Consider the following 24,818-nt stretch of genomic DNA (forward strand, 5'->3'; position numbering starts at 1 on the left):
AAGAGCATCTACTGAGATCGCTCCTGGATCGAGTACAGGGGAGCAGTAAAGAGGAAGCCTCTTCGTCTTGGAAGTCGCGAAGAGATCCACCAAGGGACGTCCCCATAGCCTCCACAGTCCCTGACAAACCTCTTGGTGCAGGGTCCACTCAGTCGGCAGCAGTTGTTGTTGCCGACTTAGAAGATCCGCAAGGACGTTCTCCACACCTGCAACGAACCTCGTGAGGATCGTAATATTCCGGGCCTGTGCCCACAGCAGGATGTCCTTTGCTAAAGTGAACAGGGACCGAGAGTGAGTTCCTCCCTGTTTTTTTAGGTATGCCAGGGCCGTGGTGTTGTCCGAGTTGATCTGGACTACTCGGTTTGTGACTCGTCCCTCGAAGAAAAGTAGGGCCATCTGAATCGCCCCCAATTCTTTGAGATTTATGTGCCAGGACACTTGTTCCCCTCTCCAGGTGCCCGACACTTCTTCCCCCCCTAGTGTTGCTCCCCATCCCGATGTGGACGTGTCGGAAAACAACACTAGGTCGGGGTTCTGAAGGTTGAGAGAAACGCCTTCTGCCAACTTTGAGGGATCGAGCCACCACCTTAGGTGATCCTTCACCTTTGGCGAGATCTTCAGAGAAACTTCCAGATCCTCCTTGTTCTGCCAGTTCTCTGCAAGGAAGAACTGAAGTGGTCTGAGATGTAGTCTCCCCAGGGCAACAAACTTCTCCAGCGATGAAATGGTCCCCAGCAGACTCATCCATTCCCTCATCGAGCATGTTTCTTTCCGCAGGAAGGCTGAAACTTTGTCTAAGCACTGTTGCTGTCTTTCTTGTGACGGAAAAGCTCGAAAAGCCACTGAATCCATCTGAATCCCCAGATAAACGATGGACTGAGTCGGGGTCAGATGGGACTTTTCGAAATTCACCAGAAGTCCTAGGGACTTCGTCAAATCCAACGTCGTGTGAAGGTCCTCCAGACACCTCGACATTGACGAGGCTCGAATGAGCCAATCGTCCAAATAAAGCGAGACTCTTATCCCTGCAAGGTGAAGCCATCTCGCCACATTCCTCATTAACACCGTGAAGACCATAGGGAGCTGTGCTTAGCCCGAAGCAGAGCCCTGAATTGATATACCTGTCCCCGCAGGATAAACCTCAGGTACTTCCTTGATAGAGGATGTATAGGGACGTGAAAGTAGGCGTCCTGGAGATCCAGAGAAACCATCCAGTCGCCTGGTCTTACGGCTCCTATAACCGACTGGGACGTCTCCATTTTGAACTTCTCTTTCAGAACGAAATGGTTCAACCTGCTGACGTCCAGGACTGGTCTCCATCCTCCTGACTGCTTCGGGACCAGGAACAACCTGTTGTAGAAGCCTGGGGATTGTAAATCTGAGACCTGTTCCACAGCTCTCTTCTTGAGCATCTGCTCGAGCAGGTCGAAAAGAATCTGCTGCTTCTCCTGCTGATAGGAGGGCGACAGATCCTTGGGCTTCGTGCACAACGGAGGTAAGACAAGGAATGGGATCTTGTATCCCTTTTCGATGACTTCGAGGGACCAGTTGTCCGTCCCTCTCTCTCTCCAGGCTCTTGCAAAGGAAAGAAGCCTGGCTCCAACAGGTGTCTGGAGGTCCACAGAGTCACTTCTTGCCCCTAGGTTTGGAAGGGGCTTTACCTCTGGAGAGACCTCTTCCTCGAGAGGACGATCTAGAGGAAGAAGCTCCTCCCACGAAAGGGCTTCTGTATCTTGGAAGCCTGCCCAAGGGAAGAAGTCAAAGGGACTGCTGGACGTCTAGAAGACTGGGCCAGGAGGTCTTGAGTAGCCTTCTCTTGCAAAGTGGCGGCAGTATCCTTGACTAAGGACTGGGGAAAAAGATGGCTAGACATCGGGGTGAACAGCAACTCTGCCCTCTGTGAAGGAGAAACCAACTTCGCAGTGAAGTTGCAGTATAAGGCTCTCTTCTTTAAAAGCCCCGTACAGAAGTGGGCAGCCAGCTCTTCGGAGCCATCCCTGACAGCCTTGTCCATGCAAGCTAGGACGCTGAATAAGCCTCCCAGACTAATGGAGTCAGGGCTTCGAGCCTGCAAGTCCAGGACTCCCAGGCACCAGTCCAGAAAGTTGAAAACTTCCATTGTTCTGAAGAGACCTTTCAGATGGTGCTCAGTTTCAGACAAAGTCCAGGACACCTTCGCTGACGAAGGGAGAGACCTCCTAGGAGCGTCCACAAAGCTGGCGAAGTCCCCTTGGGAAGAGGAAGGAACTCTCCAACCAACATCCTCTCCCGTCTCGTACCAAATCCCCGCTTTCCCACTCAATCTTGACGGAGGCAGGGCGAAAGAAGTCTTGTACTAGGCCTTCCTGGAGTCCATCCACTCCTGAACTTTCTTAAAGGCCCTCTTCGTAGAGAGAGACGTGGCCATCTTCACAAAACCTGAAGTCTTCTGTGACTTTAATGAGGTTAACTGCGAAGGAGGAGGGCGAGGAGCAGAGGGTTGAAACTTGTCCCCAAACAAGTCCTTCAGCAAACGTGTCAAGACCTGGTAATCGGAAGAAGCTGATGAAGTCGAGGACTGTTCCTCAACTGCAGGTTCCGATGCACTTGACAGCTCTCCTTCTTCAACGGGAGCAACCGAAGAGATTGGAGAAACTCCGGGAGGTCTAAGCCCTTGCAGTCCAACTCGCAAAAGGGACTTCTGCTTGGAAGAAGTCCGAGAGGGGTCTGGAGCTCGCGAAAAATCTCGGCAAGAAGCATCCTGATGAGCGTCCTGACGAGGTCGAGCAGCAAGGGGAGTGTCTTGCCGAGCAGCATGAGGAGCGTCATGCTTAGCAGCATGAGAAGCGTCATGGCGAGAAAAAAGCAGAGCGCCAGAACGAGGGGCATCAAGCCTAGCAGCATGGAAAGCGTCAGCAAGAGGGAATTGGCGATCCCTGCTAAGACCAGTAAAGCGCTGAGCCAAAGGACTTCTAGAGGGCGGCAAAGCAAGAGAAGAAGATGAACGCGGAGAAGACGGGGACGGTTTGGACCTCTTGATCGGCAGTCGGGAATCCTTCCGACGACGACACAGATCTGTCTCCTCCTGGGCCATTAACGAAGCCAACTGCCGCTGCATGTCTAGCAGAAGCTTCCGAGTAGGAGAAGTCTCCTTCTCAGGAGAAGGGCTGATTCTGTGAGAAGACGAGGGGCGAGGGGACGCCTTCTTTCTTCTCATAGGGGAAGCAACAGCTCTCTCCCTGGAGCGACCGGGGCGCTCAAAAGCGTCATCGTCCGATGACGTCCTGGTCCTCTTCTGCGGCGGGAGGGCGTCAAAACTCTCCGGAGAAGAGCGAAGAGCGCCACCAGAAAAGGGACGTGAAGCGTCCCCTTCTCTGAAGCTTCTCTTCAAAGGTCAAGAGACCTTCCGAGAGCTCCACTCCTGACGCGGGGAGGAAGATTCGGGAGACGAGAAGCAATCCTTAAGGATTCGTGCCCGTGCACAATCCTTGGCAGCCTGGGAAGCGTCAACAGGACCTGCCGAAGGGACGCCAGATCGGTGGGGGGTCCGCATAACCCTCTTGCGGCTTTCGACTTGCCCACTCCCTGAGTCCTGGGAGTCCGGCAGAGGTCCAGGCCTAGAGGCATTATACGGCCGATCTGACGCCCCCTCCACAACACTAGGGGCACAAACACTATCACTGCACTTCACAGCACTTTGAAGAGCGAGCATTTTAGCTTCCAGGTTACGAATGGAAGACATAATAACAGACAGGGCATCTCCTTCCACAGACACAACCTTGGGGCCCGAGGGCAACACCACAGGGTTAGGAATAGCTACGTCTACGGGAGGGTTAGCAGGTGAAAAAACACTAACCTGACTTCTACTCACTGATACACTCCTGGAGGAAGACCTCCTGATCCTATCACGCTCTAACTTCCTCACATAGGAATCATAAGTCCTCCAACTAGCATCAGGCAACGACTCACACTCCTTGCATCGATCATTAAACAAACAAACATGCCCCCTACACCTCGAGCATACAGTATGAGGAGCTACCGAAACTTTCGGTAGCCTCACCTTACAGTCTTGCACACAGCAAACTCTATAACTAGCAGAACTAGATTCAGACATCTTAATCCAAGCAAAAAACAAAGCAAAATCCAAAACAGTCCACAATAGCGTATGCCTAGCCACAAGTCCAAGTCAAAAAAAAAATCAAAAGTCAAACAAATACTTAAGTGACAACCAAGTTTACGAAATCCAAAGACGGAGGTACTGAAAACAGGTGTTGACAGTACCGGCGACAGAGAAAATCTGAATAGAAAATGGGAATGGTTCCTGATACCCGCCTCCCAGCGGCGGGAATGGGTACTAACCACCTGATCTCCCACTGCGTGTGTCGTAAGTTTTGAAATTCTGTCGGACTATCAGAGAATACAGCTATATATATATCTGACAAGTAAGTCTCATGAACAAAATACAATTTACTTTCAAAAATTGTGATTTGTTCCGACACGATATACAAACCGTCGGTCCTTTACATTAGGAAGACTCACTGGTTGGAGGGAGGAATCTGAGTGAGTCTCCTGAACTGACTGGAGTTCTGCACACCTGGGCTGCTCCTCCTGGTCGAAAGAGCGAGGAGGAGTACCGTGCCTCTAACATACTGATCGGAGTGTAGGAACTGCAAGACCAAATGACCAAATGTCAGATACTGGACCCTTTCGCATGAGTGAGGAAACGTAACTCCTACGAAATAGGCTGGAAAGATCTAGAGTCGGAGGCAGTAAGGGAAAGCCGAGATAGGGTTCCCTTATTGCCAGTCTCTCCTTCCTCCCCTTGCTAGAGGAAGGAGCGAAATTGCTTCTATGATTCTAAAAGAAAAATAGAACAGGTGCTCGATGTGTAGTCTTACCGCATCAGTGCCAGTTCCAGCAGCTATTGGTTCGAGTCCTATTCTCATCCCTAAGGAGAAGTTGGGGGACGGGGAAGGAGGAGGAAGAGAGGCCAGTCACTCTCGGAATCCTTCTCACTTCCAGAACTAACACCTTAGGCGAGATGCTACTCGTCCTTTTGAACGAGCCGAGTAAGACAACACAACTTGTTGAGCAGCCACCACAGAGCCAAGGAAAAAGGGTTCCAAGGGCCTGTGGGCAAGACCGAAGGGAGAAGACAAGAGTGTGGTCTAAGAGACCACGTCTTGCTTCCAGACCAACAGAAACTTCCGGAATGCGAGGGATGGACCAAGCCATCGACTTCGTGAGCTCTCGGGTGGAAGGTACCAGTATCGTCGTCGTCAACTGCCAAGTACCTCCTTTGATCACTTCACGAAGTCAGGAGAAAGATGTGTCCTTAGACACTTCTTCCTTGGGAGAGACAGTACTAGCGAAAACGTTGACGACATCCAGGTTAGGAATGTCGAGGCTTTCGGAAAGTACCACAGCTCCCTAAAAGGACAAAGTAATGAATGACCTGGATCATCGACACAAAGTCCAAGGAGGAGGGGAACAAGGACTCGAACCCGACACTAGATGCCAATGGATTCGGAGTCCACCTACGACATCCGAGAAGGAGTCGAGGTATGATCCCCATCCCTGTTCTTCCATCTTCTACGCCAAGGCCAGGGTAAGATGAGAGATGGTCCTAAGAGGGCATATCTTTATCCGACAAATCTCATAAGGCGCGTGCAAGGCACGGACAGGAACCCTAAACGAGAGTCACATGCCACCCAGGGAACAGTTCCCTGGGACAGCACGACTGAAGAAGCTTCTCGTCTGTAGCTACCTCTCGACTGAGGAGACAAAGGCTACTTCAGATAGAAGACTAGGTCGCAAGGGCCTACATTCTTCACAAATGAAATGGAGAGAAGCAACCCTCGGCGGAGAAGACGAGGAAGTCCTCGATGCCTCGGCAATCAGGTCGAATGAAGGCGAAGTCTTCAAGTATTTGTCTGTAACTCGGGGTGAGCAATGTTTGTGAACCCCTAGCGAAACGGACAAATACGGAGGGAAAAAACGTCGATATTGAGTTTTCACCAAAAAGACAACATGCCTCAACAGAGCGGCCCCTGGTCTGGTATGAAGGAGCGAGAAAAAACTACCGACTTGAGTGCAGGGAGGCAACAGAAGGATGGTAGGGATTTATCAGTCAAGCAGTCTCTGCATGAATCTCCATGAAGAAAGAGTGAGCAGCATGTTCTGTCCCGATCACTCAAACCCAAGGCCAGGCTTGCCTACCAGTGCATCCCCACCAGGAATGCATCTGATTAATTGAGCTGTCGAGTGTGCAATAGAACAACACTCGAGTACCTGCAAAAGTCGAGATGGAACAGAGGAAAAAACGATTGCCTCTTGTTTGTCGACAAATGTCACTACTGTGGTTTTGTTGTTCAACGAAACCAGTGAGTGCCGCAAAACCCATCCTGAATTCTCAGACGGCCAAAAGGCTGCCTTGAGCCCAGGACGGTGATGAGAAGGTACTAATCGTCTCGGTCACACAACTTCAAGACAAGGTCTTACCAGTGTGCGCCTATTCCTCAATCTGTGAATCCGTAAGTAGACACAAGATGTGAGGGGAATATACAAGCATATTCGAAGGTTCCTTCAATCAGGCATTAGCCTAACTCTTTCCTCATCCATTGAAGAGGAAAGAAGGACGGAGGAATGGAAGCAGACTTCCATTCTCCACCATGGGGAAGCTTCTGCAAGATGACAGGGTACCGAGCCAATTAGCTCTAGCCGGGCTGGCATTTCCCGAATAGGGAGCATGGGAGAGGAGGAGGGATGGAAGTTCGATGGAAAGAATTGCCGAGACCTAAGGGAAATAGATACTTCTCCTGAAGGAATCCATTCCCAGGTCTCGGCAATGTCGCTGCCAGTTCCAGAGACTCGACAAGTATCATTTCGTCCAGGCATCAGCAGTTGCAACCTTCTTCTGAAGCCTAGGACTTCTTAGCTAAGGAGTTGAGGGGGCTGGCTTGAACTCAAGGTCGAGTTGAGATGACTAAGACCCAAAGTTTTGCCATTCTCCAAAGGACAAGTCAGTGCCCTGGTACGAACTTTGGTTACCGATGTATCTGGCAAATCTCTGAAAGATAAAGGCAGAACCAAGTAAAGCTCGGGACTTACAAAACCGGAGATCCGAATTGGGACAAAGTCCTTCTTCTTAGCACCAGAATTGCCCAAAAACTGCCGTTAGCAAGACCCTCCGAGGCAAGAAGAATTCATATTCTGTCGAGGCAGGGGTGGAAGCTTGGTGTCTCGACCTGAATTAACTCCTTCGAAGAAAAGAATTCATCAGGTCGAGAACGCTCTCGGAAGCCAGGACCGCAGCGGTCCATGACACTCTCGGTCCCTCGGGAACTGCAAGGGTTGCAGCAAATGATGAAGGTTATTCATTGGGGGAGCTGCGGTCCTGTCCCGGGGATCCTCGCGTCGATTCGTCAGCGCGAAGTTCTCCGAAAACAGGGGCGATCGCAACTTGAAGAGGAAGACCCTCGCTGTTTCTGAAGCATGAAAACTCCTGTACCTCTCCCCTTGGAGGGAGACCTTGACAGATCCCATGAAACCCTCCTCGGCTACCTGGTTACACTACGAGAGAATCGGGGGACCGACACTCAAAGTACGCCAGGCAGCCGAACTTCGAAGATAATTTCGTCGGAGCTCTCTCTGTCCGTCTCACACCTCTCGGAACAACCGAGAGGAGAAAGAGTATCCCTACCTGTCCTGCCAGTAAGATAAGCAGGAGAGGCGGACCGTGAGCGATAATCAATCGAAGGAGATTACTGCCCCATGGGAGAAGAAGAGCACTTGTGCCATGGCAAAGCGCTTTCCTGGGAAGAGCAAAAAGTTCACTCGAACATAGCCGAGAGCCCGAATCGGAAAAAACCGAGTAGGGCCGAGCCGAGCCGAGCCGATCACGCAAATATGATCCAGCTGGTTGGTATGCGGTGGACTGGGAGGCAGGCCGGGCGAGCCGAACCGAGCCGAGCCAGTCTGGCAAGCCGAGTCGAGCCGAGCCAGTCTTGCAAGTGCGACAGGGGGGGCCGAGCCGAGCCGAGCCAATCGCGGGAACACAATCATAACTGGGCAGGCCAGACTCGTCTGCTGTGAACAATTGCTAGTTTCCCGAACTCTAAACTCCTTCGAGGCCGAGGCCCCTCGAGAAGAAGGTTCAAAGGGGAATTCTGTGTCTGCTATCTTGCATGCTCGAACCCTAAAGTTCAAGACACAAGAATGAAGCCCGGCCAAGCAACCGAAGCAGCTGGCGAGCAGTATCGAGACACCTGGTGTCTCGGCACCCAGACACCCGGGCGTCTCAGCACCCAGACACCTGGGTGTCCCGGCAACCAGACACCTGGGTGTCTCGGCACTTTCCCTCGTCCTGTGCCTCTCGTCAGGAGAGCGCTCGTGATTCATAGAATTCGAGCTACCCATGAGACTCCCAAAAATCGGGAGCGGCTGCTTTGTTCCCTAAGAGATCGAAAGAGCCAAGCACAGAACCAGTCTTAGACGCAGACTTCCAAGACTGGCAACGAGGGCGTGGCCTCGAGAGGCCGCGCTCTCATGGCCCCCGAAATGCAAGATCCCACAGGAGAATGCGAATCGGTTCCTGCCCGAGGGCGGGAAGAGCAAACAGGAGGAACTTGTCTCCCGGAAGAGTCAGTCCCTTAGAAGTCCCACAGGACTCCCGAAGGGAATCTCTTCCCTGCTTCTTCTGATGTTCGAACCGACAGGATCGAGACACCAGGCTAGGAACCCGACCGAGCACTGGCAAGCACTTAGGGAGCGCTTGCGGTGCTGGCAGGAAGAGCCGAGACACCTGGGTGCCTTGGCCCTTTCTCTCGCACTGCTCCCGAACTGGGCCAAGGAAAATCTCTCCAGACCAGATCGGGATACTCGATATTCCACAGAATCTCGAGCACTCAGAGCGGCCCACAAACGGGCTCCCGAAGCAGCCCCCGTCTTAGCGGCGGAACCTCTAGGACTGGGAACGGGATCGCAGACCGAGGTCTGCGTGCCCGCGGCTTCCGAAACACAAAACCCAGGGTTATGCCAATCGGTTTCCTAACCCGAAGGTCAGGAAGAGCCAATGAGAGACCCACTGCCTCCTCGGAAGGAGGCAGTCCCTAGACATTCTCGGGACCCCCTTGGACCTCAGGAGAGGAAGGTAAGACGCAGCAGAAGACGAAATTGAAGATAAGATGAAGAAGACGGCGGCTACTTCTACAGGGCGGCTTCCTTCACCTCCACTCCAACATCTTCCACAGGATGGAGGACACGAAACATCGTAACCTCCAGGGTAGTCAGCAGGCATGTTCAGGACAGCCAATGCAGGAGATACGGCCAGGAGCTCCTGCAACAGATGGAACATCACTTCAACAGGGAGACTTCCTTCATCTTCACGGATCTTTACAGGATGGAGGGAAGATCGTAACCTCCAGGGTAGCAGAAAGACGAAGCGGCCCAGGAAGATAAGATGAAGGACAGCCAATGCAGGAGCTATGGCAGTGGTTCCACAGGAGCTACTCCTTCACCTTCATCTTCCGACATCTTCCACAGGATGGAGGACACGAAACATCGTAACCTCCAGGGTAGTCCGGCAGGAACACAACGGACGAGGCCAGGACACCACCACCAGGAGAAGCAGCAGGCATGTTCAGGACAGCCAATGCAGGAGATACGGCAGTGGTTCGGAAGGCAGGAGCTACTGCAACAGCCAGGAACATCACTTCAACAGGGCGACTTCCTTCATCTTCACGCCGACATCTTCTACAGGATGGAGGACACGAAACATCGTAACCTCCAGGGTAGTCCGGCAGGAACACAACGGAAGCGGCCCAGGACACCACCACCAAGAGAAGCAGCAGGCATGATCAGGACAGCCAATGCAGGAGATATGGCAGTGGTTCGGAAGGCAGGAGCTACTGCAATGGCCAGGAACATCACTTCAACAGGGCAACTTCCTTCATCTTCACGCCGACATCTTCTACAGGATGGAGGACATCGTAACCTCTGGGGCAGCTGGCAGGAACACAACGGAAGCAGCCCCGGGCACGACTGCCAGGAGAAGCGGCAGGCATGATCAGGACAGCCAATGCAGGAGCTACGGCAGAGGTTCGGAGGGCAGGAGCTACTGCAACAGCCAGGAACGTCACTTCCACAAGGTGACTTCCTTCACCTTCACGCCAACATCGTCTACAGGATGGCAGACATCGTAACCTCCAGGGCAGCTGGCAGGAACACAACGGACGTGGCCCCAGGCACGACCGCTAGGAGAAGTAGTGGGCACAATCAGGACAGCCGATGCAGGAGCTACGTTAGCGGTTCGGAAGGCAGGAGCTACTGCAATGGACAGAAATGTCACTTGAAAGTCACCAGCAGTGACAGGAACGATCAGGGTGGCTGCGGCAGGAGACCAGGAAGAGCAGCCCAGAGACTGTCATCGAGTTGACAAGAACATAACACAGGGAACAGCAGGAGCAGATACCACAGATACGCAGGAGGCATTGCAACAGCATACATGAAAACAGCAATGACAGCGATCGATCCACATCGGCGGGAACAAAGTCAGAGCGATCCTGACGTGGAAATATGTCATCTAACCAGGTATTGTGGTCGATCCCAAAGCAACACTGAATGAATGTCGGGACTGCTTCATGCGAGATATCCTTTGATATATCCAGCCAACTATTGCTGTGTCTGCGATGCTCACTGTCAACCTGAAAGAAAAGCAAAGATGATTAGTAGAGGGAGTCTCCTCTCACTACAAGGGGAACTGCCCTACGCAGCAGGAGGAGGTACTCTAGAAGAGGTCGCCCGATCGCTCCCTGCCCCTGGTCTTCGCCCGACGAGCGAGCGAAGAGGGCCAAGGAGAGAGATCTACTAAAGGGGAGAAGGAAGAACCTACGGGAAGAGAAAAAGGACGGAGGGGAGGCCACCAAGGGTGTCGTGGAAGCGGAACTTATCGACGATGCCCGCAACCTCCCACCCGGCCCATAATTCTCCCAGCGCAGGCTGCTAGCAACACTCAGCAAAAGTAGGAAGGAATTAGTGATGCCCCTTATACACAGAGGGCGGAAGCCCAAAAAGGGAACAAACTCTTACGTCCCAATGAATGTAGGGGAGTGAAGATATTACGTCCCAAACTATATCTCCAAAGGTACAGGGGTGCCTTCAGTATTTACGTAAAGGGCTGCTGGAAGAGAAGCATTACCACTCGGTTACGCTACTCCAATTACACCCTTGGCTGTCAAACCCAAGACACAGGCAGGGAACGACAGCTTATGCAAGGTTATCACAAATCGTGGGTTTGTATTAATAAATATCAAACACATGTATATATAAACAAAAATACAGAAAGATCCCACCAGGATAATAAAAGCTTAAAGACAGTCAGGCAGAGAGAACCAAAAACACGTCAGCAACGCATGACGGCTGAAAGCAAACTAGAATGTTTACATCTGGGCAGGCGGGTACTCCTGCCTACCTGGCAGTAGTTACTGCCTAATCACCTTGCTCAAGAGTTTTAACGGCCGCTTCCAGCCTACGCCTGAAAGTAATTCCTAATGTAAAGGACCGATGGTTTGTATATCATTTCGGAACAATCAGAATTCGAGCTTCCCATGAGACTCCCAAAAATCGGGAGCGGCTGCTTTCAGTTCCTAAGAGATCGAAAGAGCCAAGCACAGAACCAGTCTTAGACGCAGACTTCCAAGACTGGCAATGAGGGTGTGGCCTTGAGAGGCCGCACTCTCGCGGCCCCCGAAACGCAAGACCCCCAGGAGAATGCGAATCGGTTCCTGCCCAAGGGCTGGAAAAGCCGAGAGAAACTCATCTTCCGGAAGAGAGTCAGTCCCTTAGAAGTCCCGCAGGACTCCCAAAGGGAATCTCTTCCCTGCTTCTTCTGATGTTCGAACCGACAGGATCGAGACACCAGGCTGGGAACCCGACCGAGCACTGGCAAGCACTCGTGGAGTGCTTGTGGTGTTGGCAGGAAGAGCTGAGACACCTGGGTGTCTCGGCCCTTTCTCTCGCACTGCTCCTGAACTGGGCTGAGGGAATACTCTCCAGACCAGATCAGGATACTCGATATTCCATAGAATCTTTAGCACTCGGAGCGCCTCGCAAACGAGCGCCCGAAGCAACCCCCGTCTTAGAGGCTGAACCTCTAGGACTGGGAACGGGATCGCAAACCGAGGTCTGCATGCTTGCGGCTTCCGAAACACAAAACCCAGGGCTATGCAAATCGGTTTCCCAACCCAAAAGTTGGGAAGAGCCAACAAGAGACCAACTGCCTCCTCAGAAGGAGGCAGTCCCTAGATGTCCAAGGGCATCAAGGGGTAAAAGCAGCCTTCCTCTCCTTTGGCCAACGGAGGTCTGTCCGATTCCTGGGACCCCCTTGGACCTCGGAAGAGGAAGGGAAGACGCAGCAGAAGACGAAATTGAAGATAAGATGAAGACGGCGGCTGCTTCCACAGGGCGATTTCCTTCACCTCCACTCCGACATCTTCTGCAGGATCGTAACCTCCAGGGCAGTCAGGCAGGAACACAACGGAAGCGGCCCAGGACACCACCACCAAGAGAAGCAGCAGGCATGATCAGGACAGCCAATGCAGGAGATATGGCAGTGGTTCAGAAGGCAGGAGCTACTGCAACGGCAGGAACATCACTTCAACAGGGCAACTTCCTTCATCTTCACGCCGACATCTTCTACAGGATGGCGGACATCGTAACCCCTGGGGCAGCTGGCAGGAACACAACGGAAGCGGCCCCGGGCACAACCGCCAGGAGAAGCGGCAGGCATGATCAGGACAACCGATGCAGGACCTACGGCAGAGGTTCGGAAGGCAGGAGCTATTGCAACAGCCAAGAACGTCACTTCCACAAGGTGACTTCCTTCACCTTCACACTGACATCTTCTACAGGATGGCAGACATTGAACCTCTGGGGCAGCTGGCAGGAACACAACGGAAGCAGCCCCAGGCACGACCACTAAGAGAAGTAGCGGGCACGATCAGGACAGCCGATGCAGGAACTACGTTAGTGGTTCGGAAGGCAGGAGCTACTGCAACGGACAGAAATGTCACATGAAAGTCACCAGTAGCGACAAGAACGATCAGGGTGGCTGCGGCAGGAGACCAGGAAGAGCAGCCCAGAGACTCGTCGAGTTAACAAGAGCATAACACAGGGAACAGCAGGAGCAGATGGACCACAGATACGCAGGAGGCATTGCAACAGCATACATGAAGACCAGCAATGACAGCAATCGATCGACATCAGCGGGAACAGAGTCAGAACGATCCCGACGTGGAAATATGTCATCTAACCAGGTATTGTGGTCGATCCCGAAGCAACACTAAATGAGCGTAGGGACTGCTTCATGCATGATATCCTCTGAGATATCCTGCCAACTACTGCTGTGTCTGTGATGCTCACTGTCAACCTGAAAGAAAAAGCAAACATGATTAGTAGAGAGAGACTCCTCTCGCTAAAAAGGGGAACTGCCCTATGCAGCGAGAGGAGGTACTCTAGAAGAGGACGCCAGACCGCCCTACAGTCTTCGCCCGACGAGCGAGTGAAGAGGGTGAAGGAGAGAGATCTCTACTGAAGGGGAGAAGGAAGAACCTACAGGAAGAGAAAAAGGACGGAGGGGAGGCCACCAAGGGTGCCATGGAAGCGGAACTTACAGACGACACCCGAAACCTCCCACCCGCCCCGTAATTCTCCAAGCACAGGCGGCAAACTGGGTGAAGCAACACTCAGCATAAGCAGGAAGGAAGTAGTGGTGCCCCTTATACACAGAGGGCGGGAGCCCAAGAAGGGAAGCGAACTCTTACGTCCCGATCAATGTAGGGGAGCAAAGATATTACGTCCCAAGCTATATCTCCAAATGTACAGGGGAACGCCTTCAGGATCTACATAAAGGGCTACTGGAAGAGAAGCATTACCATTCGGTTACGCTTCTTAATTACGCCCTAGGCCTTCAAACCCAAGACACAGCGCAGGAAACGACAGCTTATGCACGGTCATCACAAATCGTGGGTTTGTATTAATAAAAATCAAACACACGCATACATACACAAAAATACAGAAAGATCCCACCAGGATAATAAGAGCTTAACGACAGTCAGGCAGAGAGATCCGAAACCACGTCTGCAACGCATGACGGCCCAAAGCAAACTGGAATATTTACATCCGGGCAGGCGGGTATTCCGGCCTACCTGGCGGTAGTTACTGCCTAACCACCTTGCTCAAGAGTTTAATGGCCGTGTCCAGCCTAGGCTGAAAGTAATTCCTGATGTAAAGGACCGCTGGTTTGTATTCGTATTGTTGGAACAACTGGTTTTTTCTACACTTTTAGGACTTCTGATACTGGCGCTGAGTTTGTTTGTTGTCGGCCAACTGTTATTTCCCCCTAACTCTACTCAACAATAAAGGGGGTATAGAATTTGGGGTTTTGGGGACCAGACCACTGAGCTGATTAACAGCTCTCCACTGGCTGGGAAAAAAAAGAGATTTTGCCAACTTAGTTTTTGCATTTGGTTTAAGAACCAATTGGTTACTTAGCCTTTGGGATGTACAATATTGTGAATCCGATACATTTACAAGTTATTATAGCAAGAAATGAATTTCTATCACCAGAAATAAACCCTTGTTGGATGGACTTCAGGGGCTAATTACAGGTTAAATCATTCAGGCGACAAAAATTGAAGATAAATCCGAACTCCGGCCCATAGAAAATGACGGTTTCAAAGCTCAACCAACTCGGCAAACAAAGGGGCTTTATTTCTACCAGGCCTGAAACGGCTCTACTTCAACAATAAAGGGGACTGTCCGGGAGGGAATTTGGGGTTTTGGGTGGGGAGAACACGGGTTTGTATAGTTAGACATGGAGCACAATACGTTTAGGAGATTTCTGGTTGGAGGAGGAATCCACTGGAGGGGAAAAACAAGAGAGAGCCATTTGCCAACTGGGGTTAAGGGTGCATTTGACAAAAGTGTTTAGTACTGGCATCAGGGGATGGAATGTCCCCTTTGCCATGTTTAATACTGGTATCACCGGGGGGTACCATACATTAACAAGTTATTGCACTTGCTGATTTGTTCCAACAGGATATGAACTGGTTCCAAACTTAGATGGAGGGAGGAATCTGAGTGAGTCTTCTCTTGTCTTGTGAAGAGGAGAGCGAGGAAGGAAAAACTGCCTCTGACAAAACCCTTGTTGGATGGACTGTGGACTTCAGGGGCTAATTACAGGAAACGTCAGTTCATGCATTTAACAACAAAAATTGAAGATAAATCCATAATTAGCAGCCAAAAAATGTTAGAAAAATTACAATTTTCAAAGTAAATTGTATTTTTCCTAACTATACAAACCCGAGGTCCTTTACATTTGGGACTACTTTCAGGCGTAGGCTGAAACGGCAGTTGAACTTCAAACAAGGTGGTTAGGCAGTTGACAAACAGTCGGGTTGGGAGGCAGGGAGTCAGACCGCCTGTCCCGGATGTAAACATTCCAATTTGCCTTTAGGCCCAGGTATCACATTGAGGGGTGGCATGAGGTGGGCATAAAGTGTAAAGGACCTCGGGTTTGTATAGTTAGGAAAAATACAATTTACTTTAAAAATTGTGATTTGTTCCAACACAATATACAAACCCTCGGTCCTTTACATTAGGAGACTTACTGGTTGGAGGGAGGAATCTGAGTGAGTCTCTATGAACTGACTGGAGTTCAACACCTTGTCTTCCCTTCCTGGTCGTGAGAGCGAGGAAGGGAAAAACTGCCTCTGACAAAAAGATCGGGTTGTAAGAAACGCAGGATCAGTTGTCAGACTTCTGGGTCCCTTTGCATGAAAGAGGAAACGTCAGTTCATGCAAAGTAGGCTAGGAAGAACTTGGCGTCGGATGACATAAAGGCGAATACAAGCATTGGGTTTGTCTTATAGTCATGGTCTCCTTCCCCCCCCTTGCAAGAGGAAGGAGTGGGGTTGCTTCTATCAACCTGAGCAGAAAATAGAACGGGAGCTCCCGTTGGGTGCTTACCTGCATCGACTGCCAGATCCAGCTTGTAACAGCACATCCACTCCCTGCCCGTGGGAAGAGAGCCAGGATGGGGAGAAAGAAGAGAGGCCAGTCACTCCACATTCATTCTCCCAATCACAACCGCAAAACTTAGGCGAGATGCAACCTGTCCTGTTAGAGGAGCTGGGTAAGCTACACAACTTGTTGAGCAGCCACCACAGGACCTAAGGAAAAGTGTCCAAGGACTTGTGTGCAACATCCCAGAGGTAGAAGGAGGTGAAAGTAGTCTGTTGGGACCACACCCCCGCCTTCAGCACCTATGAAACCGACATGTTCTTCCGGAATGCGAGGGACGGACCAATGCTGCGGACCTCGTGAGCTCTCGGACGAAGCGTGCCGGTGTCGTCTTCTCCTGCAGCAGAGTACGCTCTCCTTATCAGCTCACAAAGCCAGAAAGAGATCGTGTTCTTGGACACTTCTTTCTTGGTCGAGCCAGTACTAACGAAGAGTCGTCAACACTCTGACCGGAGGTGCCAAGTCCTCTTCAGATAGCGCCGCAGCACTCTTAACAGGAGACTGTAGCATCTTTTCTGGTTCATTGCCTACAAAGTCCTCTAGGGAGGGGATCGTGGAGGACTCGAACCATGCCTCAGGGACGGAAGGATTCTGAGTCTTCACTACAAAATCCGGGACGAAATCGAGCGTAACCAATCCCCATCCCCTCGAGTGTTTTACATCAAAGGAAAGTCTGTGAAGTTTGCCAACTCTTTTCGCCGATGCCAGGGCTAGCAGGAAGCGGTCTTGAGGGTCAGATTCCTGTCTGACGACTCTCGTAAAGGCTCGTACGGTGCACGAGTTAGGCTCCTTAGGACGAGAGTCACATCCCACGCAGGGGGCCTGAGATCCCTGGGTGGGCAAGACCTTTCGAAGCTTCTCATTAGTAGAGATATCTTGAAAGAGGAGGAGATGTCTACTCCTTTCAGCCGTAAGACTAGGCCGAGTGCAGCACGGTAGCCTTTCATAGCTGAAATGGAGAGAAGCTTCTCTCGGCGAAGGAAGACGAGGAAGTCCGCGACCTGCTGAATAGTAGCTCCGACTGGAGAGATATCCCTTCGATGACACCAACCACAAAAGCCGGACCACTTTCCCTGGTATACCGCTGCGGAGGATCATCTGAGGTATCCTGCCATCTCTGTTGCTGCGCGGCGCGAAAAGCCTCTCACTCTCAAGAGATAGTGGATAACCTCCAGCCGTGAAGACACAGGGAATGCACTGCCTGGTGGAACCACTCTACGTGAGGTTGACACAGCAGGTTGGGCCAGGGGGGGAATATCTCTTGGCGCCTCGGAGAGGAGAGCTAGCAGGTCCGAATACCAAACGGCCTGGGGCCATTTGGGTGCTACCAGAATCATTCTGAGATTCGGGGTGATCATCACTCGGCGAATCAGACAGAACAGGGGGAAAGGCATATACGTTAAGGTTGTCCCACGGGTGCTGGAACGCGTCCTCCGCAGCGGCCCATGGGTCCTGCACAACAGAACAGAAGACCTGGAGTTTTCTGTTGTGCCAGGTGGCGAGCAGATTGATGGCTGGATGCCCCCACAAGTCGAACAGCCTTTCCACTACCTCCGAGTGAAGGGACCATTCGGTCCCTACCACTTGGTTCTGGCAGCTGAGCTTGTCTGCCACAACATTCCTCTTTGCCTGGAATGTACCTGGCTGACAGTTCTACCGAGTGAGCCGTGGCCTATTCATGCACCTGCATCATCAACTAATGAAGCTGGCGGGACACTAGGCCCCCCTGCTTGTTGACATATGCCACTACTGTGGTATTGTCGCTCATCAGTACCACAGAGTGCCCCATCACTCGATCCTGGAACTCTTGGAGGGCCAGGAAGGCTGCCTTGAGTTCCAGGATGTTGATGAAAAGGCGCTTGTCGTCTCGGTGCCACACTCCCGAAGTCAGCAACTCCTCTAGGTGAGCGCCCCATCCCTCGGTCAATGCATCTGAGAACAGTAGCATGTCCAGAGGGGGAGTATGCAGGGATACTCCTATCAAGAAGTTCCTGTCGTCCAACCACCAGCGAAGGTCCTCCCTCACCTCCTTGGAAAGAGGGATGAGGAAGGACTGGGGGTCTCGGGACTCGGACCAATACTCCTTCAGTCTCCACTGAAGAGACTGCAGGTGAAGACGCCCATGAGGTACTAGCTTCCCCAAAGACAACAGGTGACTGATGACGACTTGCCATTGCCAGGCTGGCTGCTCCTGTCATGACAGGAACAGCTGTGCTGCCTGCCTGAACTTGCTGATACGAGAGTCCAAGGGAAAGACTTTCTCTGCCACCGTGTCTATCAGCATGCCCAGGTACTTTATCCTCTTCTTGGGGATGAGATCTGACTTCTCGAGATTCACCACGATCCCTAGATCCCGGCAAAACTCGAGGAGCCGATCCCTGTCCTGTAGCAACTGCGAGCAAGAGCCCGCCAGGACTAGCCAGTCGTCGAGATACCTCAGAAGACGTATCCCGTGTGAGTGGGCCCAAGCTGACACGAGTGAGAAGACTCTCGCAAACACCTGGGGGCAGTCGAGAGCCCGAAACAAAGTGCCCTGAACTGGAAGACCATCTCCCCGAGGACAAAGCGGAGGTACTTGCGAGAGGACGGATGAATGGGTATTTGGAAATACGCATCTTTCAAGTCCACCGTAAGCATTAAGTTGTTCTCCCTGATGGAGGCCAGCACGGATTGCGCTGTTTCTATCGTGAACCGAGTCTGGCGAACAAAACGGTTCAAGGGAGAGAGGTCTATGACCAGTCTCCATCCCCCTGAGGCTTTCTCTACAAGAAAGACACGGCTGTAAAAGCCTGGAGACTGGTCCGACACGACTTCTACAGCACCCTTGCTCAGCATGGCTTGCACTTCTTGCTGTAGTGCGGTGTCCTTTGGAGATCCTTGGACATATGTTTGGAGATGGACCAGAGTGTAGGTGAGGGGAGGCCGAGACTCAAAGGGTAGTAGATATCCCTCCCGAAGGACATCCACTGTCCAGGTCTCAGCTCCGTGTCACTCCCATGTTGCCCAATGGCTCGATAGGCATCCCCCACCTTCGGGAGCTGTTGGGGGAGAACGCCGCCCCTAGCGTTTCCTCTTCTTCTTCCCTTTGCCCCATTTACCGGCTTGGAAAGTGGGCTGAAAAGGACAGGGGGAGCTCGCCCTTCTCGAGGAAGAAGAAGGCTGGGTGTTTCCCCGGGACCCCTTCAAAGACTGGGACTTCTTAGGGGCCGAGGAAGTGCCAGCCTGGCCCGAAGACCTGGCCACAGTGGAATGCGAAGACCCAGAGGTCTTGGCCACTGCCTGGTGGACAAGCCAGTCACTGTCATCGGCCTGGCGTTTGTCCACCGCGGCGTCCACCAACTCTCTGGGAAAGAGAGAGGAGGAACCCAGCAACAGTCCATTCCTAAGAGAAATTGCCAACTCGGGACCTACAGACCTGAAGAAGCAAGAGAGAACGGCATCTCTCTGCTTCAGAACCAGGTTTGCCCACAGGTTCGCAGTCTGGTGGGCAAAGTAGGAGATAGCCCTACCCCAGGCTAGGCAGTCTCCCAAAGGCGGAGTCCTCCCCAGGCACAATGGCGCCCGAGGAAGCAGCTACCTTCGATACTGTGAAGGACCACAGATCGAGCCAGGAGACAGCTTGGTAGGCCGCCGTGACGGTGGCTTCCAGGGTTGCAGCTTCTTGCTGGGAGAGAGAAATACTCTCTGCAGTAAGCTGCTGCAATGTCAGACCTGGATCCAGACGAGTCAGGTCCGGGTCAACCTGTTTAGTCAGCAACGCCCCTACAGCTGGAGTGTAGAAGCGCTTCTGGAGAGGCAGAGGGGGGGTAAGAAGCTTATCCGAGCGACTCGAACGAAGTGAGCCATCTTGCCCAGGCACAAGACTGTTCACCTGGTCGAGGACCCCCTTGGCAAGCATGGATCACGGCAGCCCCACCGAAGCCTTGGGTTCCTTCTTGGGTCCCCAAAAGGATTCGAGGCGCGAAGGACGATCCACAGTTGAGGTCGTGGTCCCTTCCCCGAGGTTGTTGTGCTGACGAATCAGCACAATAACCTCTGGAAAAGTCCTCTGTATCTCGGGGGTGTCCGCATCCTGGGGCAGAGGACCCTCAAGTCCCTCCAGAGTGTGGTCCTCCCGATCTACTCTCCCTGCAGGAGGGAGAACCTCGGCAGACCCCCGTGATCCTTCCTGCACCATGCGGAAGTAAGACCTGGTCGAGCCAAGGACAGAGCCAGGTTCGTACACCCACGAGGTAGAACCCTGAGGAGAAAACTCACCGGAATTCTTCCTGTCTGACTCGCGGCCCTTGGAAGGAGCCGAAGAGGCAGAGGGGACAGGCAAGGAGGATCGGGCGCTCCCACTGGCCTTGCTGGCAGAACCAACAGAGGCAGTGGGCCGGGAGTGGTCGCCAACCCGCGGTGGTGATGGCAGCCCGGGTCGAGGAGAGTGCTTTCGCCTAGGCGAAGCAGCCTCCCGAGGAGAGCGGAGCGGCTCGCGTGAGCTGAGCTGCACGCTCGCCTCCCCCGAGCCAGGCTGGCCACACGGACGTGGCCGAAGACTGGGAGGAGTCAAGCACGTGTCTGGCTGGCGCGAGCTTGCGCTGTCCACTAGACGTGCCCCAGTCTTCTTTGAGGCCGTGGCCTCTCAGGAAGACTGTGCAGGGGACCTCTTCTCCGCCTCTCCTGGTGTTCGGCCCTGAGGGGCCGAAGCACTATCCCGAGAACCTGACTTGGCCAGCAGGAAGAGCCGGGGCACCTGCATGCCCGGGCTCTTTCTCTCACCCCACGCCCTGGTCTGTATGGTGAGACGTTTCTCTCGTATCAGCCTGAGGTACCCAGATCTCCTTGGAGACCCGGGTACTCAGAGCAACTCACGTACGAGTGTCCGACGTGGACTCGCTGGCCTTAGACGCAGGTCTCTTAGGCACAGGGGGGGGGGTTTGCGTGCGGACCTTGGTCTGCACGTCCTTGGCTCCCGATGCAACTGACCCGGAGGCCAAGGCAGTGGTTCCCTGATCCATGGATCTGGAAGAGCCAAAGAGAGATCCCACTGCCTTCCCTATGGAAGGAGGCGGTCCCTTGGAAGTCTCGGTGTGAGACTTCTTGTGGGGGGGGAGAGGCAGACTTCTTCCGCCGCGAAGCCTCGGAAGGAGAAGAAGAGGCAGCAGACAAAGACGATGACGAAGACGAAGATGACGACACCTTCCTAGACCTCTTCTTCTTCTTCAAGATCGCCGTCAAGTCCCCAAACCAAGCAGGCACGGACGATGACTCAGGAACAGGAGTGGCTGCAGCAGTAGGCACATCCCGGGCAGAGAACGCGGTGCTCGGGCCAGCACTTACCTGGGCGGGGGCAACCGCATGGCGGCCAGGAATGAAATTAGGCGGGGCCGGGAATGCAGGAACGGGTGGTGCGTGGGCAGCCAGGCCTGGCCGCACCAGAGTCGAAGGTATGGGGAGAGAAACAGACGAAGTGCCGGGCTGGACAGAGAAGCGAGGAGCCGGAACCATAGTCGTGATCAGGTCAGGGTCTGCAACGGGGGCAGGGACAATCACATATGGTAGAGTTGACGTCACCATGTAGAAGGGGACCGGCCGGGTGAACAGGGCCAGGAACCCAGAAGGCAGTGGTACTGCGTGGTGCACGTGGAGCAGCCCAGACCTGGGTATCCAGGTGCGAAGCCACCGACACGGGGAGCTTAGCGAAACCTGACATGGTGACCAAGGTTGTGGCGAGTGTCGCTGCGGTGTGAGTAGTCACTGGAGCGCTGGACAGATGTGACACCAGACCCTCCAGTGACGGTATGCCAGGTAGGCCCAGGTGTAGCCAGGTTGATGAGATGTCTACTGCCTGGCTATCCAACCCAAAACCTGAAGCAAAAGTCAGGTTAGGTTGGGAAGCCTCTACCTATTCTGGCGGAAAAAATTCCCCTCCAGAACGGGAAGAGACCTCCGAGAGGATGTCCTGGTCCACCTCTCCCCCACACCCGATGAAACAAATAAGGAGGGGAAGGGGGAGTCCTCACCTGAAGGAGAGGGAGCAAGCAGGGGAAGCTCGCCGGGCAGGAGAAACGAAATCGACACATTCACCACCACCGGAGTCGTCGGGGGCGTATTACCCTTGGACGGTTCCTTGGCAGGCTTACGACGGTAACGTCTCCTCCCCTTGAACTTCCTCCATTGCTCGGGGGACCAAGAGCAACACGCACTACACAGAGCGTCGCGCAAGAACACACACGCCCCCTGCAAGATGGGCAGAGAGCGTGTGGGTCCGCGTCGATGCTAGACCTAAATGAATTACATTTCTTGCCTCCCACCCCGGGACACACACGCTGGGGATAGGAAGGCTTAGAAGGCTTGTCCATATTCATTTGCAAAAAAACAGCAAAGATTTCCCACCAAAAAAGGAGAAAGTAAGCAGTCAGGCAGAGAGCATGAAGAAAAACATCCACACGCTACGACGGCCAAAAGCAAATTGGAATGTTTACATCCAGGCAGGCGGTACTCCCGCCTCCCAGGCAGTAGTCAGCTGCCTAACCACCTTGTTTGAAGTTCAATGGCCGTTTCCAGCCTAGGCCTGAAAGTAATCCCTAATGTAAAGGACCGTGGGTTTGTATATTGTGTCGGAACAAAGTCAAGTTGGAAGGAAATCGCCGCCACAGAGCTACTACTTAGATCTACCCCGACGGTTTGTATATTGTGTCGGAACAAATGAGCAGTTTATCTGCTTACAGAAGCAAAGATTGAGGTAATTCTTTAACCAATTCTTTTAGTTCTATCGAGATTGAAAACAATAAGGGAATAAAGGAACGTAAATAAACAAAAGCATGTCTTAGGGGATACGTACCCAAAGAATTTTGTGAAAATCCTAAACCCTCTGCTTCTGTAGGCAGATAAACTGCTCATTTTTTCATTTCTATCAAAGAGTGGCTGCTGAAGAGAAAGAGCTTGTGCCAGGTCCCTAACCGCTAACTTCACAAACTCAGTTGCAGCCACACTAGGCTACCCTACACTATTCGCGCCAGGTGCAGAACTTTATTCCCCACTTTTTTTACAATCTCAGATGCTTCGGAAGACTCCAGCCAGCCATTTCCAAAGGTGCCATTTTTGCATGAAAAACCATTTTGCATTTTTCATGCAAAACTCTTTTGGCTAAGAAAGATTTAAATTTTTCCTAAAAATACCAACCTATCTAAACTAGGGTGTTTACTGGTTACAATTTTCGTATTAGTTATGGAGGGGGCCACATTGTCTAAGCAGATAAAGGCGTTATGTACAGATAAAGAAAAATATTTCTGATTTTTAAACTCTTTTTCTATTTTTTTACAATCTCTGCTTCTGTAAGCAGATAAACTCTTTTTCTATTAATTTTTTGGCATGTCGAAAGAAACTGAAAATAGGACAGAAAGGTATCTTAAACAAACACACAAGGGAGCAGTGAATTTGAACCCCTGAACTGCAGGATTACCCTACCCGAAAGATTTTCGTCCATTACTTACCCTAAGACGTAATCGGTTTACAAAATATACGTGAGTTATAGAAGGAGGCTTGGTTGCGTTCCGAAGGCGGGGATCCGACTCGTAAATGTGCGGGCCGGCCGCGGGTTAGAGCTTGGAGGCAATAGTAGTTATAGTGGTAGGAGTTAGTCTCTGAAACGGCTCCCATGCCTTGGCTGTACTCAGTCAAGTATATTTTTCATGGTACCACATGTTTTTGGTAAAATCTTTCCAATTTTCAACTTGCTTTTTAAACAGATATGTGAACAGTAAGACCTTATCTATCTAGATTCAGCTAGCCCTGTGCTGGCACGGGCTCTTGCTCTTCAGCAGCCCGTAAAGAAAGACCGTAGATTTTGGTTCCTCTTCATCTTGCTGATATGGCCGCGGCATATACCCTCATCTGTTTCTAATAATGTTGTAAGCTGGACAGTAAAGAAAATACTCTAGGTGTTCGATTACCCCTTCAGAATATAAACATTTAGTATCTTCCCCCTTTAATCTTTTTCTGTCATTTAGCTCTAGCATGTTTGACATACCTGTGGTAATCAGCGCATTTTTTTCGGATTTTATCTTGCTAACGTCAGAACCTAAATAAGAACCTCTTATATTTGTTTAATATTTTCGACAGATTTGTAGTGTCAAAATATAACTTATTTCTGTTTTCCATGGCTTTTTGTTACAATTTTTTATCATCCCTTTTAATTTGTTTTCAGTTTCGGTTAAATTTCAATTTAACTCCTTTAATATTCAAAATCCATGGTGTTTTCTTATTATTGTATTGGTCCATGGCTATCTCGTAGAGGAGGTTATTCCTGTTACTCCTGAGGGTATTGTTAAATAGAGTAGTTTATTCTTCATATCATCTGAGTGGCTTGATGAAGTCCCTATTGCTCATCATAAAGCGTGACTTTGTGTAACTTGGCGCTTTCAGGTTCAGGTTCATGGTTGAGGCCTTGCTTCTGCAGATGAGCCCCAGTTTTTCATATTTTTTTTCCATTTTTGGAATTTTTTTTATATTTATTTTATCTTATTTTATTTTTATCTACACGTAGCATAAGATGTGCTTTTTTCATTTTGATATTATTTTCACTGAATAAAAACTAGCCACCTATTTCAATTTTGTTCACTCCATAATGGATATCGTAATTCAGCCACTACCGTTCTTTTTTTTTCTGTATTTCTTGAAAATAACACAAAAAAGAGTTGACCTTTTTTGCATGTTTATTTATGATATTCAGTTTTAATGTAATATTTCTTGCTCTGTAAAAAAGACTGACGCGA

General features: G+C 51.6%; 1 protein-coding gene across 1 annotated transcript in view; it reads right to left on the reverse strand.

Annotated features, from left to right (window-relative positions):
- LOC136841697 (adenylate cyclase CyaB) overlaps window positions 1–23,687 on the reverse strand; it is a 166,234-nt gene extending 142,547 nt beyond the window's left edge. The window contains exon 1 of the mRNA XM_067108916.1: window positions 23,538–23,687. The gene's annotated coding sequence lies outside the window, so the exon portion shown is untranslated. The remainder of the gene's footprint in view (window positions 1–23,537) is intronic.
- Window positions 23,688–24,818: the final 1,131 nt, after the last annotated feature.

Source organism: Macrobrachium rosenbergii, chromosome 9, assembly GCF_040412425.1.
Source record: "Macrobrachium rosenbergii isolate ZJJX-2024 chromosome 9, ASM4041242v1, whole genome shotgun sequence".
Taxonomy (NCBI): Eukaryota; Metazoa; Arthropoda; class Malacostraca; order Decapoda; family Palaemonidae; genus Macrobrachium; species Macrobrachium rosenbergii.